The sequence below is a fragment of the Canis lupus genome, chromosome 2 (genome assembly GCF_003254725.2).
Source record: "Canis lupus dingo isolate Sandy chromosome 2, ASM325472v2, whole genome shotgun sequence".
NCBI lineage: Eukaryota > Metazoa > Chordata > Mammalia > Carnivora > Canidae > Canis > Canis lupus.
In genome coordinates, this window is record NC_064244.1 from 4,532,942 (window position 1) to 4,549,245 (window position 16,304).

General features: G+C 39.1%; 1 long non-coding RNA gene across 3 annotated transcripts in view; it reads right to left on the reverse strand.

Moving 5' to 3' along the window:
* Positions 1-1,295: 1,295 nt before the first annotated feature.
* Positions 1,296-16,304, reverse strand: part of LOC118354156 (uncharacterized) — a 67,582-nt gene continuing 52,573 nt past the window's right edge. Inside the window, exon 4 of one of the 3 annotated variants that reach the window (XR_007403711.1) lies at positions 1,296-1,438. This is a non-coding gene — a long non-coding RNA (uncharacterized LOC118354156). Of the gene's footprint in view, positions 1,439-15,447; positions 16,048-16,304 lie in introns of those variants that run through there. The other 2 variants (XR_007403710.1, XR_007403713.1) reach the window with 2 other exon arrangements.

The following is a 16,304-nucleotide window of genomic DNA, read 5'->3' on the forward strand; positions in this document are numbered from 1 at the left end:
TTTGTATGGATTTATGTGTGTGCTGTATGTATAAAATATTGTGAAGTTGTAATCCAATACCCCTGACTCATGTATGCACTTTTTCATTCACTTAATACAACATATATCATGACATGAGGATATTCTGCATCATATTCTGCATCCTTGAATATTTAGTTGAGAATATGGCATTTAAAATGAAAGTTATATAGCATTCCACAAATAGAATATATTACCCAATACATGGAACTGAGAACTGGGTTGGGTGCCATCAGAGATTGAGGGGTGACCTACAGAAGTCTTTCAGAGAAGGGACCAGCTTATGCATGCTATGCTCCTATCTTGCCACTCTAGAGCCCCTTTGCCTGGAGATTTGCTGAGCAGTGTACTCCTCAAGTTTGTGAGGAAGCCAAGAGTTAGCTGATCAGAGCTCTGTTCTTTGACAGGCAAGGATACCCTTGTTCTGAGGTCAAAGTCTGAGGTCAGGGTACCCCGATCTCCCTTCAGCACTGACTGGGCTATGCTAGCATAACACAAGCCTAGGAAGGCTGCTCACGAAGGTGTCTGCTACCTTAGTCTTCCCAGAGATGCTGCTAGAGTCCAGACATACACTACCATCACTGTCTCCACACAGGCAGTGAGTGTGATCTAGGTTCTGCTGGAACCTCATTCTTATTTATCTTAGTTTTTTTCCCTCTCACTTCCCTGTCACGGTGGTGTGGTTGCCTTTCTTTTAATCTGGCATATTTACACCAAAATGACCAGAAATCATGCCTGCTCTCTGGTACATCTATATGGTTCCTAGCGTGTCCTTTTCCCAAGTCAAATATAGGCTTTTTCATAGTTTCATGTGGGTGATTATGTCCACATATTCATATCACCATTTTGCCTGAAAGTCTCTAAAACAGTGTGGGGAGGGGATCCCTGGGTGGTGCAGCGGTTTGGTGCCTGCCTTTGGCCCAGGGCGCAATCCTGGAGACCCGGGATCGAATCCCACGTTGGGCTCCCGGTGCATGGAGCCTGCTTCTCCCTCTGCCTATGTCTCTGCCTCTCTCTCTCTCTCTCTCTGTGTGACTATCATAAATAAATTTTTAAAAAATTAAAAATAAATAAAAAATAAAACTCTGTGTGTGTGTGTGTGTGTGTGTGTATCTGTCTCAACCAGAGCATTAGATGGGAGCTCCAAGTCACATGGTAATGTACTTCTTAAGTTATTGTTGAATAATTACATTACCTTATTTCCTTGTAGCTTTTAGATATGCTTTTATGAGTATTTCTGGCACTCAAGATAAATTTTAATCAGAATTGAAACACATTTTATTAATTAGATAGTATTACAAGTTATAGGATGTGTCTTAAGTTGGGACTTGCCTTTTATTTCATAGTAGAGAGATAGATACTGTTCAGATTTCAAGACATACACAGCTACACAGTGCATCCTGGAAAATGAAGGTCTTGCCTACAGGGAAATAGGTGAAAAAGAAAATATGACCTCCTTAGACTTACTGTGGGCATCAGAGTTATGACAGAAAGATGACTACACAGGATTAGGTCCCATTGGCTTCTATTCTTTTTTTTTTAATTTATTTTTTATTGGTGTTCAATTTACTAACATACAGAATAACCCCCAGTGCCCGTCACCCATTCACTCCCACCCCCCGCCCTCCTCCCCTTCTACCACCCCTAGTTCGTTTCCCAGAGTTAGCAGTCTTTACGTTCTGTCTCCCTTTCTGATATTTCCCACACATTTCTTCTCCCTTCCCTTATATTCCCTTTCACTATTATTTATATTCCCCAAATGAATGAGAACATATAATGTTTGTCCTTCTCTGATTGACTTACTTCACTCAGCATAATACCCTCCAGTTCCATCCACGTTGAAGCAAATGGTGGGTATTTGTCATTTCTAATAGCTGAGGAATATTCCATTGTATACATAAACCACATCTTCTTTATCCATTCATCTTTCGTTGGACACCGAGGCTCCTTCCACAGTTTGGCTATCGTGGCCATTGCTGCTATAAACATCGGGGTGCAGGTGTCCCGGCGTTTCATTGCATTTGTATCTTTGGGGTAAATCCCCAACAGTGCAATTGCTGGGTCGTAGGGCAGGTCTATTTTTAACTGTTTGAGGAACCTCCACACAGTTTTCCAGAGTGGCTGCACCAGTTCACATTCCCACCAACAGTGTAAGAGGGTTCCCTTTTCTCCGCATCCTCTCCAACATTTGTTGTTTCCTGCCTTGTTAATTTTCCCCATTCTCACTGGTGTGAGGTGGTATCTCAAGATAAGAAGCTTTTGCACAGCAAAGGATACAGTCAACAAAACTCAGAGACAACCTACAGAATGGGAGAAGATATTTGCAAATGACATATCAGATAAAGGGCTAGTTTCCAAGATCTATAAAGAACTTATTAAACTCAACACCAAAGAAAGAAACAATCCAATCATGAAATGGGCAAAAGACATGAACAGAAATCTCACAGAGGAAGACATAGACATGGCCAACATGCACATGAGAAAATGCTCTGCATCACTTGCCATCAGGCTTCTATTCTGATGCAGCTCAATCAATGTTTAGCAATGGAATGCCTGCTTTTTAGGCACTGTGTCTAGGCTCAGAGGAACGAACAATGAATATACATAAACTCGGGGATCCCTGGGTGGCGCAGCGGTTTAGCGCCTGCCTTTGGCCCAGGGCGCGATCCCGGAGACCCGGGATCGAGTCCCACGTCGGGCTCTCTGCATGGAGCCTGCTTCTCCCTCTGCCTGTGTCTCTGCATCTCTCTCTCTCTCTCTCTCTCTCTGTGTGTGACTATCATAAATAAATTAAAAAAAAGAAATCAATCTAAAAAAACATAAACTCTAGTCTCATAGGATTTACTCTCTATTTAGGAGAAAGATAGTAAACACCTACATACCATGTCAGGTGGTTATAAGTGCCAAATATGTGGAAAGTAGGGTAATAGGCTACAGAGTGAAGTGAAGGTACTATGTTATGTAAGAGGATCAAGGAAAGCCTCTTTAATAAGGTGGCATATGGGTAAGAAAACTATAAGAAGCAAGGAATTAAGCCCTGAGGCTATCTAGAGAAAGCTTGTTTCAGGCAGCGGGAAGTCAAGTGCAAAGGCTCCCAGGTGTAAGTATCCTGGCTTCCTGGAGAGACAGCAGGGAGGCCAGTGTGAGTGTAACAGAGTGAGCAAGGTGAGCAAGGTAGGAGGGTCACAGTGGGTCTTGAATCCTTTCTTGCCTGCCATACTACCATTACTACTTTGGTCTTATAGATCGTGAAGATGATTATATCTTTCAGAACTGCCTTTTAGAACAGAAATGCCCCCAAGGAGAGCAAGACCTTAAACTCATTATCATTATGATGTTAATTTTTCAGTTAACTTTTTAGAGATTCATGGATAACCAGCACACATTTGATTAAAAAGGAGTGTCTAGCTGGTAAATTAAGGAAGGACAATGTTATCGGGGAAGAGAGCGTGATAATGTAGGTGAGAAGATAACGAAACAAGTTTAATTTATATTGGAGACAATTGCTTCTTGCCTCCCTGAATATAGTTCCTCTTTAAGTCCCCCTTTCTTTTCAGGAGGACTCCACTTCTTGTCCACAGCACATGTTCCATTCTCCAGCCATATGCCGCTGTTTGCTTGGAGCCAATGATCTTTTGCCTAGGCTCAGAGGGAGGTGTGTCTTACGTAGTCTAAACCAATCATTACCCTTCCATCTGCATCAGTGAATGAGTTGGGAAATTGCACGTGACCCGTTTTGTCCAATGAACTGTGAGGAGCAGACTGTTGGGGGCAGGAGCCTTTAGTAAGATTTCTTACATTTTTAAAAGATACCAGAGGAAGAAGAAACCACTTGAGGTGGGCGATTATAACGTGGCCAACACTGCTGTGGTCATCTTGTGACCATGAGGCTAGATATCAACACACAGAAGGTGGCTTGTCATGGTCATGTGGATGACCCAGACACTGCCCACTGATGGATATCTGGCCCTTGTTGCAGAAAGGAATCCCAGAATCCACACTGAGGGGGGGGGGATTTCAAAACATGTATATATGAAATATATATAAATATAAGGTTATACATAACAAACATTAAAAAACCTTATACATCCCTAACAGAGAATTACAAAATATTATGATTATATATTATGCCCCCATTAAGTGCTGTGTTCAAAGAAAATGTTCATGGTATGTTGTCAGAAGAAGGAAGTGCACAGAAATACAATATTTTTTCTAGATCTCACATATATGGACAGAGGGACAACACAGAGAAAGAGAGAAATATATATTCATTATTCATAGGAAAAACTAGAAACAAATAGAGCAAATATTAATAGCTGTTACCTCTGTGTGATAGGATCAGATAGGATCAGAGATGTATTTTTTTAAGCGCAGCTTTTATTTATTTTTAATTTTTTTAATTTTTATTTATTTATGATAGTCACACACAGAGAGAGAGAGAGGCAGAGACACAGGCAGAGGGAGAAGCAGGCTCCATGAACTGGGAGCCCGATGTGGGATTCGATCCCGGGTCTCCAGGATCGCGCCCTGGGCCAAAGGCAGGCGCTAAACTGCTGCGCCACCCAGGGATCCCAAGAGATGTATGTTTAATGTAATTTTTATACAATTGTTTTAATGCAATTTTGCATTTTATAGTGAGAAAGTAGAGCTTTTACAGTCTTATAAAAAATCATCAATTTTATGAAAATCAAAGGATGATCCATGTCCCTCATGGGTCTTCTCTAATACTACTTTTAAGGTACTACAGTCCTTTCCATGAACTGAAAGACTGGTCCCTCAGCTCACCTTAGGCCCACTCTGGCTACTATATTAGGCACTGGCCTCAATTTGCCCTTAAAGAAGCCAGAGGTCTAAACACCGGTGTCTTCAAAACTGCTGAGAATTCCCTGCATTTCTCTATCTAGTGTGGCCAACAGGGTAGCCCTCCAGTGAGTATGAGGCAGTCAACTCAAAGATGGCTTGGCCCTCCTCTGTGGCAGCCCGTCCTTGGCTTCATGACGTGCATAGTCATTACATGGTGGACCCAAGTCTTCATCAGGCTGTATTCTTAGGTTAGGACACTACCCATTGATGATCTACACTAAACAGGGATGGCAGAGACAGGTGCTACTGCAAATATGTTTTTTCCAAGGGCCAAGAGAGCAAAAGACTTAAGCATGCAAGTGGCATTGCTAAGGTTGCTGCATAGTACAAATTAGGATTCAAGTCAGCTTGAGTCATACAGAGGCTTGGGGCCTCTAAGCTAATTTATGATGACCTGCAGAGGCTAAAATGAGGCAGAATCTGGACTGTCCTACTAATTATGAGACTCTGGGAATGCCTCTTGAGCCATTGGTAAGGTAAGATATTTAGAGCTAAACTAATATGGTTAGAATACATCAAGGCACAATCTTAGTTCTCCTCCTTTTTCCTGGCATAAATATAGCATATAATCTGTCAGCCTATATATATATCAGAGTGGTCTTGGTGTATGGCTTATCTGTCCTATGATAGGGAAAGAAAATGAATGGTGGGGGAATAGGTACTCTATGTGTTCATATGTGGATAGTCTGCTGGTGTGACTGTCAGCATGGTGATGTCCTAAGTCATTAGAGTCTGGGTTCCCCCAAATTCGGAGCCTGAGGCAAGGGGGCAGATAGTCCATTTGAGAGGTGATTCCCTGAAGCAGGAGCAAGGGAGTGGGAAGATGGGAAGGAGAAATGTCCAATACAATGGTGTGTTATCAAGGTCACATGAGAAAAAGATTACAGAAAAAGAAAAAAAAAACTGAGGTTGGTCAGTGGGATTCAGTTTTATGGAGATATGCAGAGAAGGTATGGAAGGACTTCCAGGATTGTCTGCCTGAAGTCTGGAAGGCAGGAGCATTTCTCTACTAGCCCCTATCTTCCACTGGTTTACTGTTGGTTTGGTGCACTCGCCTTGAATCTGCAGACCAGCATCTCTGGCAGTCACCTCTGAGAGATGGTATTGGTCGTTTGCAAGGTGAGCCTATGCTTGCACGTAACTGTTCCTAGAGCTCAGGTAGCCAAGGGATGTGACTTTGGGGCCACCAATGTTCCCGGAGTTTTAAGGTGTACCTTAAAAAACTATACCTTGACCTGCAGTCCTTAAATTGCATTTTGGGTCTTAGAGCTAAAGATTAAATAGGTTTGTCTACGTAGTCTATATTTTAATCCATTAGTTAAGTACCTACTATGTTCTAGGTGCCAGGGAAACAGAAACGGATAGGATACCTTCTAAGATTCCAGTTTGTTACAGGAGATAAGCTCTTTACAGTTAAATGTATTACCTACTCAAATAAGATATGCATAGAATGCCTAACATGGTATTTTTGTGGGGAAAGCTGTTTTTATTCCCAACTAAAAAGGACCCTCCAGAGGGAGGTAAGAGTTGGTATACCCAAACACACACACCCCTATACGTGCATGGAAGGATGTGTGCACATACCCATGTGCCCCCGTGTGTACATGTATTTGTGTGTAAAATTCTTTGAGAAAAGGAATGATTGCTTTATGTGAATTATTTATCCTTATTGTCAACATTCAAATCTAGAAGCATTGTAAGATTCACGGAATGCAAAATGATCACACAATAGATTGGTTTTAGTGAACATGTATTTTCTTTTCCATTCATATTGATGCTTTGGATGCTTTTATATTTTTGGTTCTGCGAAAGTTATGTTCATTGAGAAAAATAAAAATAAAAAGCATCCAAGAGGCTCATTCCTATGTTAGAATTTGTATTCAGCTGAAGAAAACCTTTGCACCTGCCACTAAAATGTATCCACTTCTGGGGTGGAATGCACCAGCTGTTCCCCAGCCTCCATCGGCACGCCAGGCAGTTCAGGACCGAGAAGGAGGCACCATATCCCAGGCAGGTTAAACTGGTGGGGAAATTTCAAGTCGACAGAATGCAATTACCCAAATTGAAATTAGGCCAGGGGCATATCAGGAGGCCCTTCCCATCTGTTGGGTAAAAGGATCACCAGATATTTAACAAGGGCAAGTGGTCAGGATCTCAGTTCTAGGAGTCACTTAAAAAGCAGGCACTTAAAAATGCTAAAGGAAAACTGTACCTGGCATAAAAATCATATCCCTTCACTGGAAAATAAATAACATTAGGCCTTGAGAAGATCAGCCTTTTTCTGCTCTGGGAGGAAAGAAATGTTTATGGATGGGGTGGTTAAATATTTCTACATCAGCTTCTCTTAGCAAGGACATGGTATAATGGACAATTGGTTATCCTGGGTTTGACAAAAAGAGATTTCCCAAACCAAACATATTGAATCGAATACATTTATCCCTGGTCAAAATGGATAGATCCTCCCATTAAGACCTTACAGAATAACACTGTTTGATTTTTCCAGGGACCTTGACACAACATTGTTTCTTTACCAGGAAACTAATTTTTAAAGTTTTCAGCAAAAATAAGTAAGCTGGATCTGGACACCAGATCCCATTTCAGAACCACCTTTGGTTTCCCATTGTCAAAACCACCAGATCCACAGGTCCACATTAGCACAGTGGTCCCTGACTGTTTCCCTCTCTCTGGACACCTGTGTACCTTTCTCTCAGGAGGGGAGAGAAAACTCTGTCTTAATCTTAAAATCAGAATGAACCCAAGCATTGGCATGAGCCTCCCACCCCCTAGTCAGAGAGAGATGAAGAATGGGCATCTGACCCCAGATGGTTGGATGGCATTCTAGGACATTGAGAAATAGACGGGCTTCCCTATGGCCCTTTTAATAATATGTCCTCCTTTATAGACCAAGAGAACTCAATGTTTTCAGCCTAAGGTCTGGGAGGGGAGGAAGAAAGAGGCATCTCTGGGCGAGATGTCTCCTTTTCCAGATGCTGCTTTTTTGGAGACTTGCTGACACTGGGTTCCTATGGGCCACTCCCCAAAGCAAGGTACCAGGGAGTCTCTTCTCTGTGCCTTCCCTGGGAGGGACTGTTTAATGCCATGCAGCTAATCCTGACAAGCTCTCAATTCTCTTTCCTACTGAATTTGGAGAGGAAGGAAAAGAGATGAGCTGGTAAGGGGTCTTATTCAGCATTGTTATTTTTTTCCTTTGTTGGAGTGGTTCACTTTTAACTCTCTTTGCTAGCCAAGAGGTGACATCCTGGGGACCCTGACAGTACGGCCACTCCTGGAAGGGGTAAGGCAAGGTTAACTGACAAATTTAGCACAGCTGCCCATTGGGGGGTTGGGGGAGAGCTACAGGCAGGCCATGTACACACTGAGTTACTTGCAGCATCTCTGTCCCTCCTCCCCTGCACACACATATGTACCTGTCATTGCAGCAGTTAAGGTAGGAGAGCAGTAATCCAAAAGTCTAGGGATTTCACACTGGTTTCTCCCATTCTGCAATGCCAAGCCTTCCTGGACGGTCTCCTAAAAATGAGCTCAGTGTGACCTAATGGTCCATCCTAGTCATAAGTGACCATTGTTCTTAACTCTGAACAGGTGTAAACATTTGCTTGCACTTGCTGAATTCTGACCTGAGCTGCTTACCTTTTTTTTCTTTCTTTCTTTCTTTCTTCTTCTTCTTTCTTTCTTTCTTCTTTCTTTCTTCTTTCTTTCTTTCTTTCTTTCTTCTTCTTCTTCTTCTTCTTCTTCTTCTTCTTCTTCTTCTTCTTCTTCTTCTTCTTCTTCTTCTTCTTCTTCTTCTTCTTCTTCTTCTCCTCTCCTCCTCCTCCTCTCTTCTTCTTCTTCTTCTTCTTCTTCTTCTTCTTCTTCTTCTTCTTCTTCCTCTTTCTTCTTTTTTTTTCTAATTAGCCAGAACCAATTTCTTTGTTTTGTTTTCTATCTTGATAATTTGTGAATAACAAAGTTTTTTTCTCACAGAGGAAAACAGAGAGAGGAGTTATTAGTTAATGTTGATCCAGAACTCTGCAAATGTTAAAACTTGACATTATTATTTAGAGGTTTGGTTTGTACTAATTACCTCTTAGTTTTACTAGCCCTATATAACAAGCTACCTTCTGCAAATTTTATGGGAAAGCCAGTTTTCTGAAAGGATGAAAGTTGTTGGAGCAGGGAATGAAATAGGCGCTAAGTTTTATTTTCCACTAAATAATTCTCCTCAAGGTGGGTAAACTTTCAGTAGTTAAATTGCTAAAAATGAAGATTCTACACTACAAGAGCAGATCTTCAGGAGACAATTATATGTCTGTGTTCATAGCATTTATGAGTGTCAGTAAACAGTCAGTACATTTATGTTCCCCCCATTACCTTCGGTCATAAACTTCCTTAAAGAAAAACGAATAATTATGTTTCCTGACTGCAGAATGAGCATCAACATTCAAATACTGAAAGCCCTGGGTGGGATGGATGGTACACCTAGACTTCCAGGGATTGAGCTGTTTTCGAGGCATTGGCTAGAGTGTCAGGCTAACTGCTTGGCCTTGATTTAGTGCCATTCACAGAGATGTCATCTCTAGAAGGGAAATCATAATTTGTGGGGCTATTTTTGGACTTGGGGCCTCCCAGCCTACAGCTGTTGGGAATGGCTGGGCGTCACATAAAGCCCCTGGCTGAAGCGTGTCAAGCTTGTGCTATTGGCCTGAAGCTCGCCATCCACCCCAGGGGCCAGCCAGTGTATCCCTGGAGCTAAAATGATGCGGTGTCATCGGAGTTTAACAAGCACATCCCGGCATCGTGGACTATTGGAGTTAGGAAACGACCTTAGATGACCTCATTACAACCTGCATTTTACACAAGAGGCTTTGGCTGGGGAATCATTCTATCCAGGGTCCCAAGCAACAAGTCTCACATCTCCTGGCTTTGGGTTTGGTACTCTTAAATATTGTCCTTGGGGTCAGGAAGGTGACATAGGTTAGAGGGTAAGGAATAGATTTTTAAAAAGTGAGTTAGGAAGACAAGAAAAGTAAATTTGAGAGAATTGCATTTTTCCTTTGTAGTTCATATGAGTTTCATTATTCCTTGTATCTCAATCAGAAAACACATCGATGCAACTTCTCCACCACTAGAAATGTGCAAATGGAAATGAAAGGAAATAAGACAATTGAATATTTTCTAGATCAGCACTTTTCAAACTGTCATGAAAGACAGGTTTTTGTTTATTTCTAATTGACCTCAGCTGATATCTCTGTAATGTGCGATAGAAATTACTAGAAAAAATGAAGTGTAGACTTTCAAAATACAAGTCCAAACTTTTATTTCTTGGAGACAAGAGACATAAACTTCTGCTGACAAATTACTATACAGTTGCTAGACACTTATTCTTGATCGCAGTACACACTGATCATGGACACAGGAGAACTGCCTTGGTCTCCTTTTCTCTATTATTTTGTGCTTTTGTCTGGTTCTCTAGGTTGCAACTTTCTGATATCAGGGATAGGATCTAGGCATCTGTCATTTTTGATAGGTACTTTATTGCGTTGAATAACAACTTAAGAAAAAATTTAAATGTTTCCTCGTGTAAAAGGAAAAAAAAAAAAACAAGTTTACAATCATAAAAAAAAAAAAAAAACCCAGAGATCAGTGTATGGATTCTTCTTAAGAGACTTAAAATGGGGACATTTTTGGTTTACGTGGTTTGAGTGTAAAGAGGATTGAATATATTAAGCATTTCCGTTGTCATTAAGTTTGAACTTTCTACCAATTCTTATATCCTCTAAAAGACCTGTAGACCTTCTAAGTGCATCAATTAGGATTAAGTTTGTTAGCTTTAGGAAATAAAAAGTATGTAACACCCAGGTACATTTAAGTCTCAGATAAGCATTGAGTGCTTTTTAAAAGTATGGCCCAGATATTTCATGAGAAGTGCCATGTGCAATATTTGGGCGGGACATAATTTGTATTAAAAATGTATTAATCGGGATCCCTGGGTGGCTCAGCGGTTTGGCACCTGCCTTCGGCCCAGGGTGTGATCCTGGAGACCCGGGATCGAGTCTCACATCGGGCTCCCTGCATGGAGCCTGCTTCTCCCTCTGCCTGTGTCTCTGCCTCTCTCTCTCTGTCTGTGTCTCTCATGAATAAATAAATAAATAAATAAATAAATAAATAAATAAATAAATAAAAATCTTTTTAAAAAATGTATTCATCGTTTGTCTGAAATTCAAGTTTAACTGGATATCTTGTATTTTATCCAGTAATTCTTCTTTTTTAATTTCTTTTTTAAAATTTTTTAATTGAAATATAGTTGACATACAATATTATGTTAGTTTTAGGTGTACAGCATAGTGATTCTAATTAGTAGTGAACTTTTAGCCTGGACTTCTGCAGATGTTTCTAGAGAGAAGGCTCAGCCCAGCCAATCAAATGTGGTCATATTGACCTACCTTGCTTAGCTTTTGGCAGCTGGAAGCTGAATAGTGAATACAAAGTAATGATATTCCTTTTAGGAAAATGTGTTTCTCATGTGACAAAGCAGCTACTCATCTGTCCTGACTTTGAGGCTGTTAGTTGGTGTTTTCTAAAGCTCTGGTTCACTGCTGGCAAAAGTCATGGCGGAAGGTGTGTTTGTAAGAAGGCCACAAGAATCTGCCAGCTACATGAAGACAAAGTTGGCTCAGTGGTCTGCAAATAGTGGAATTCTTTGCACGGAAATATACAAGGAGACAGTGATAGCCACCCCCCCAAAAAGAAAGAAAGAAAGAAAGAAAGAAAGAAAGAAAGAAAGAAAGAAAGAAAGAAGAAAGAAAGAAAGAAAGAAAGAAAGAAAGAAATTCCCTGTTTCTACAGCATATTGTAAGCAAACTGATGTTTACAAATAAACTTATGAGAAAGAAATGCAAAAAAAAAAAAAGAAAGAAATGCAAAGGCAGAATTAGTGGATATTTAAAAAATTAATGTTTTAGATACTTATGTAGGTTTACTGTAGTGTCTGCAAAGATATGTCCTTTGCCGTTGGTAGCTGTTTTTCTTTCTTTAAATGAGGATATTTGGTTATAGGCCTTAAATCAGAGTTTTGTCATTGTTAAATTATAGAATTTATCCTCCCAGTCTTTAAAGAAAGGTAAACTTTTCTTAAAGTGATGTTTGATTCAGGTAAGAAGGAAATGGCTATTTCAAGTGCACACACAATTTATTTTAATGTCATATCTGGGTGTTTTAAAATGTCCTGTCAGCTAACAACAACAACAACAACAAAAATCTTAAGAATATACTTACCTAAGAGAATTCTTTAAAAATAATATTCATTTTAAATAATGAAATAGGGATCCCTGGGTGGCGCAGTGGTTTGGCGCCTGCCTTTGGCCCAGGGCGCGATCCTGGATATCCGGGATTGAGTCCCGCATCGGGCTCCCGGTGCATGGAGCCTGCTTCTCCCTCTGCCTCTCTCTCTCTCTCTCTCTCTTTCTGTGTGACTATCATAAATAAATAAAAATAAATAAATAATGAAATATATGCTCATTTTAAGACAAATTTGAAAAATGCTGGGATTTCTGGAGGGATAAGGAAAAAAAGTAAAATCACCAATAACACTATCATAGAGGAAACATTTCCACTATTGTTACTTCGATGTAGTTGTTCTATTGTCTTGTCTATGTGTTTTTAGTTCATAGTTGGAAACCTACTGTATATACAAGGTTGTATTCTGATTTTTTCTTTTTTAAAAAATATTTTATGTATTTATTCATGAGAGATAGAGAGAGAGACATAGGCAGAGGGAGAAGCAGGCTCCATGCAGGAAGCCCTATGTGGGACTTGATCCCAGGACCACAGGATCACCCCCTGAGTCAAAGACAGGCGCTCAACTGCTGAGCCACTCAGGTGTCCCTGTATTCTGATTTTTTCATTAGCTATTTGACTTAAGCATTTCCCATATGTTAAAGTATTTCTTAAGTATCATTTTAATGGTTGAATCATACTCTGTACTGTGATTTACTTAACCAAACTAGAGTTGGATACTCAGAGTTCTCCAATTACCTATTCCTAAATGTCTAGTGATGATCTGTTTGGATTCCTAGAACCGAAATTACTGGGACTGACAAGGATGAAAAGTTTTAAGGCTATACATTTTGTTAAGCTCTATTAGAACCATTATAGATATTTACTAGGAATGTGTAAGAGTGCCTATATCACTGACCTTCATTGCTGTCATTTATTTCATTTTATTAACCTAGTGTATTTGTCTGGGTTTTCCAGAAAAACATAACCTGTAAGATGTGTTTGTATGCAAAGAGAATCTTAAAGGAATTGGCTCATGTGATTCTGGGGGGTGGGAGTGGATCCCCAAACTTCAGGTCAGGTTGTCAGGCTGAAGACTCAGGAAGAGCTGACGTCGAATCTAGAAGCCAAAGGCAGTCTGGAGACAGAATTTCTTCCTTCTAAAAGGATCTCAGTCTTCATTCTTAAAGCCTTTACGTTTTTGGATGAAGTTCAGTCCCATTGTGAAGAATAAGGTGCTTTACTCAGAGTCTACTCATGTAAATGTAAACCACATCGAAAAATACCTCACAGCAACATCTAGACTGGTATTTGACCAAATGACTGGGCACTATAGCCTAGCCAAGTTGACACATACAATTAACCATCACATCTGTGGTCCAAATAGAGTTTATACTATTTGATAGAAGGCCATGTTCTTTCTTTCCAGTTTTTTCTCTGTTCAGTACCATCTGTTTCTATGAAAACACACTGACTTATTTAGGACTTTTATGTATACTGTGAGTTTTCTGTTGTAAACACAAAGATTATCTTAATCTAGTTTTGGAATAAAACATTTAAGATCTCCATCAAGTGATGCTGAGAAAAAAATCTGGGTTTGGGCTTTATGCAGATGTGACTTAGGAATATTCCCCTACCACGTTACAACTGTATTAATTTGGTTTGGATAGCTAAACCCTTTCCTTCTTAATTTGCTCAACTAAAAAGTAGGGAGAATCATACCCATTTTCCAGTAACTTGTTAAGTTCTAACTGGGGAAACATTTATGAAATTCTAGTACAGCATCTAGTATATGAAAGGCCATCTATATGATCAGTACAGAAAAACCTTCCCTGTCTCTGAACATTTAGTAGTTCCACTCGTAGCAATTTTCCTCCTAGAAGACTTAAACATTTTTTCCATTTTAAGTATAAGCCTCATTTCCCTTCTATTTCATGAAGTATTGCATTTTAACCACTGATAGATAAATTAGATGATTTTAAATTAATATTTTACTCATTTATCTAACAAATATTTATTAAATGTCTATTAAATCCCAAGGATTGTTCTGGGTGCTGGAGATTTAACAGTGAAGACGATAGATAAATTCCTTGCCCTTTTAGCTTGGATATTAGTGGGAGAGACTCTCAAAGAAAGAAATCAATAAGCATAAAATCACACTACAAGTAATATCATATTAGTCAGGGTAGGCTAAGTGATGCTGTGGTAAGTCACTAAATCTCATTAGCATAATTACAACAAAAGTTTATTTCTTGCTCGTGACAAGTCAGTGGCTGGTTCAGGTGACTATTTGAAGCAGCTATTCTAAGCCTTCCAATATGCTTCCTCCATCTAAGCACATGCTTCCATCAGGGAAGAGTGGACCAGTGAATCAAACAGCAACAGTTAAAAGCTTCTACATGTATCACTTTTGCTTCATATTTTTATTGGCCATAGCAAGTCACATTGTCATGCCTAATTTCAATGAAGAGGAGAAATGTGACTCTTGGTAATCCTAGTGGTAAAGGAGAAACATATGTGACTACCACAGTATTAAGTATATAAAAAACAAGAGAATAAATAAGTATTTTTAAAAAGATAATAAAACAAAATAAACATAAGTTTTCAAGTATATCATTGTTTAAATTTATAATAAAATATGTATTTAAAAAATTGGGTCAACTTAAAGTTATTTAATAACAATTATTAAAATTTAGTATTTAGATAAGAGGAAAGGCATTTAGGTCATTTATGAATGACTGATGTTTAATAGATATTGAGATGTTAAGTCTACTTGAGGACAAGGGTGATGGTTTTTATATTGCTATTCTTGGTTATTTAGGCACATACAAGATGCTCAGTAAAACTTCATTGAAGTTAATAATGTTCATTGTTTTAAATTATTCTTCTCCATTTGGTTGACTGTCTTAAAATATAGTCCATTATAATTTTGCTCAGAAGCAAGGCCAATTTTCATTGTTTTTATCTACATTAAAATTTTACATTTAATTATAGTTTAAATTTGGACCACAAATGCTTGAATCACTAGTGGTCTCTTTCTCCTAGTTTGTCTCGGGTATGTTCCTAAACCATGGGTATGTCCAGTAGGACAAAAGACTACTACTTTACTGTTGGAGTTTGTGATCTACCATCTTGTCTTCTAAAAACAACAACAACAACAACAACAACAACAACATTTACCTTTAATATCTGTTTGGCAACTGCTGTGTTGAAGAGATTTCACAAATTTGAATAAAGAGGGCAACAAATACCGAGTGGCAGTTTTGTTTGTTTTAATTTATTCATGATCATGAATGTAAGAATAGTATACTTGCTTTCAAAGATAGCATATGATGATGATGGTGATGATGATGGTGATGATGATGATGATGATGATGCCTCTCTCTCTATTGTTCTTTCCTTTTGCTTTTGACTAAGTCTTTGTCATTTAAAAAATAAATCAGCCAAAGAGAGGACCCAGTTATTCTTTGACTGGATAGATCAAGAGCAAACCAGAAGAGAATCTCTGTCTCTACCCAACTGAACCTCGTTTCGGTACCATCACTTCTCTATTTATGGATGGTATGTCTGAGATGTTGTCTCTATCCTAGAAACCAAGAACTTGTCTTAAATCAGTGCCTCTCCAGTCTGTGCCATGAATCCCGTGAATCTGTAAGAGTCCATGCCCTTTGATGAGTTTGCTGCTCTTGGATTTGTACAAAATTTGTTTGTTACTTGGCAAATGGGACACAGCTGGCTTCTGATTTAGAGAGTGTTTTAAATTAGTTACCTCCTACCTTAACTTGATCATTTAAATGGAAAGCACTATGGCTCCAACAGAGTAGACATGATATAAAAACCATTTCCGACATGAGTATCTTGCCTCCTCAGTTGTGATGGCTACTGGTATCTCTGAAGGAAAATAAATAATAAACAAACAAACAAACAAATAAATAATAATAATAAATAAATAAATAAATAAAACACAGGTTCTGCGATTCTCACAAGTGGTAAACTGTCTTTGCATTATTTAAGAAAAGCTTTAAGTGTTCGATGAATGTGCTTAGACTAATGACAGTTGATGCCAAGAATATAGCAATAATCCAATACCATTTTGTAAAGTGGCAATTTGTGTAGAAATTGCAGAAAGCATCAACACATGCCGGGAA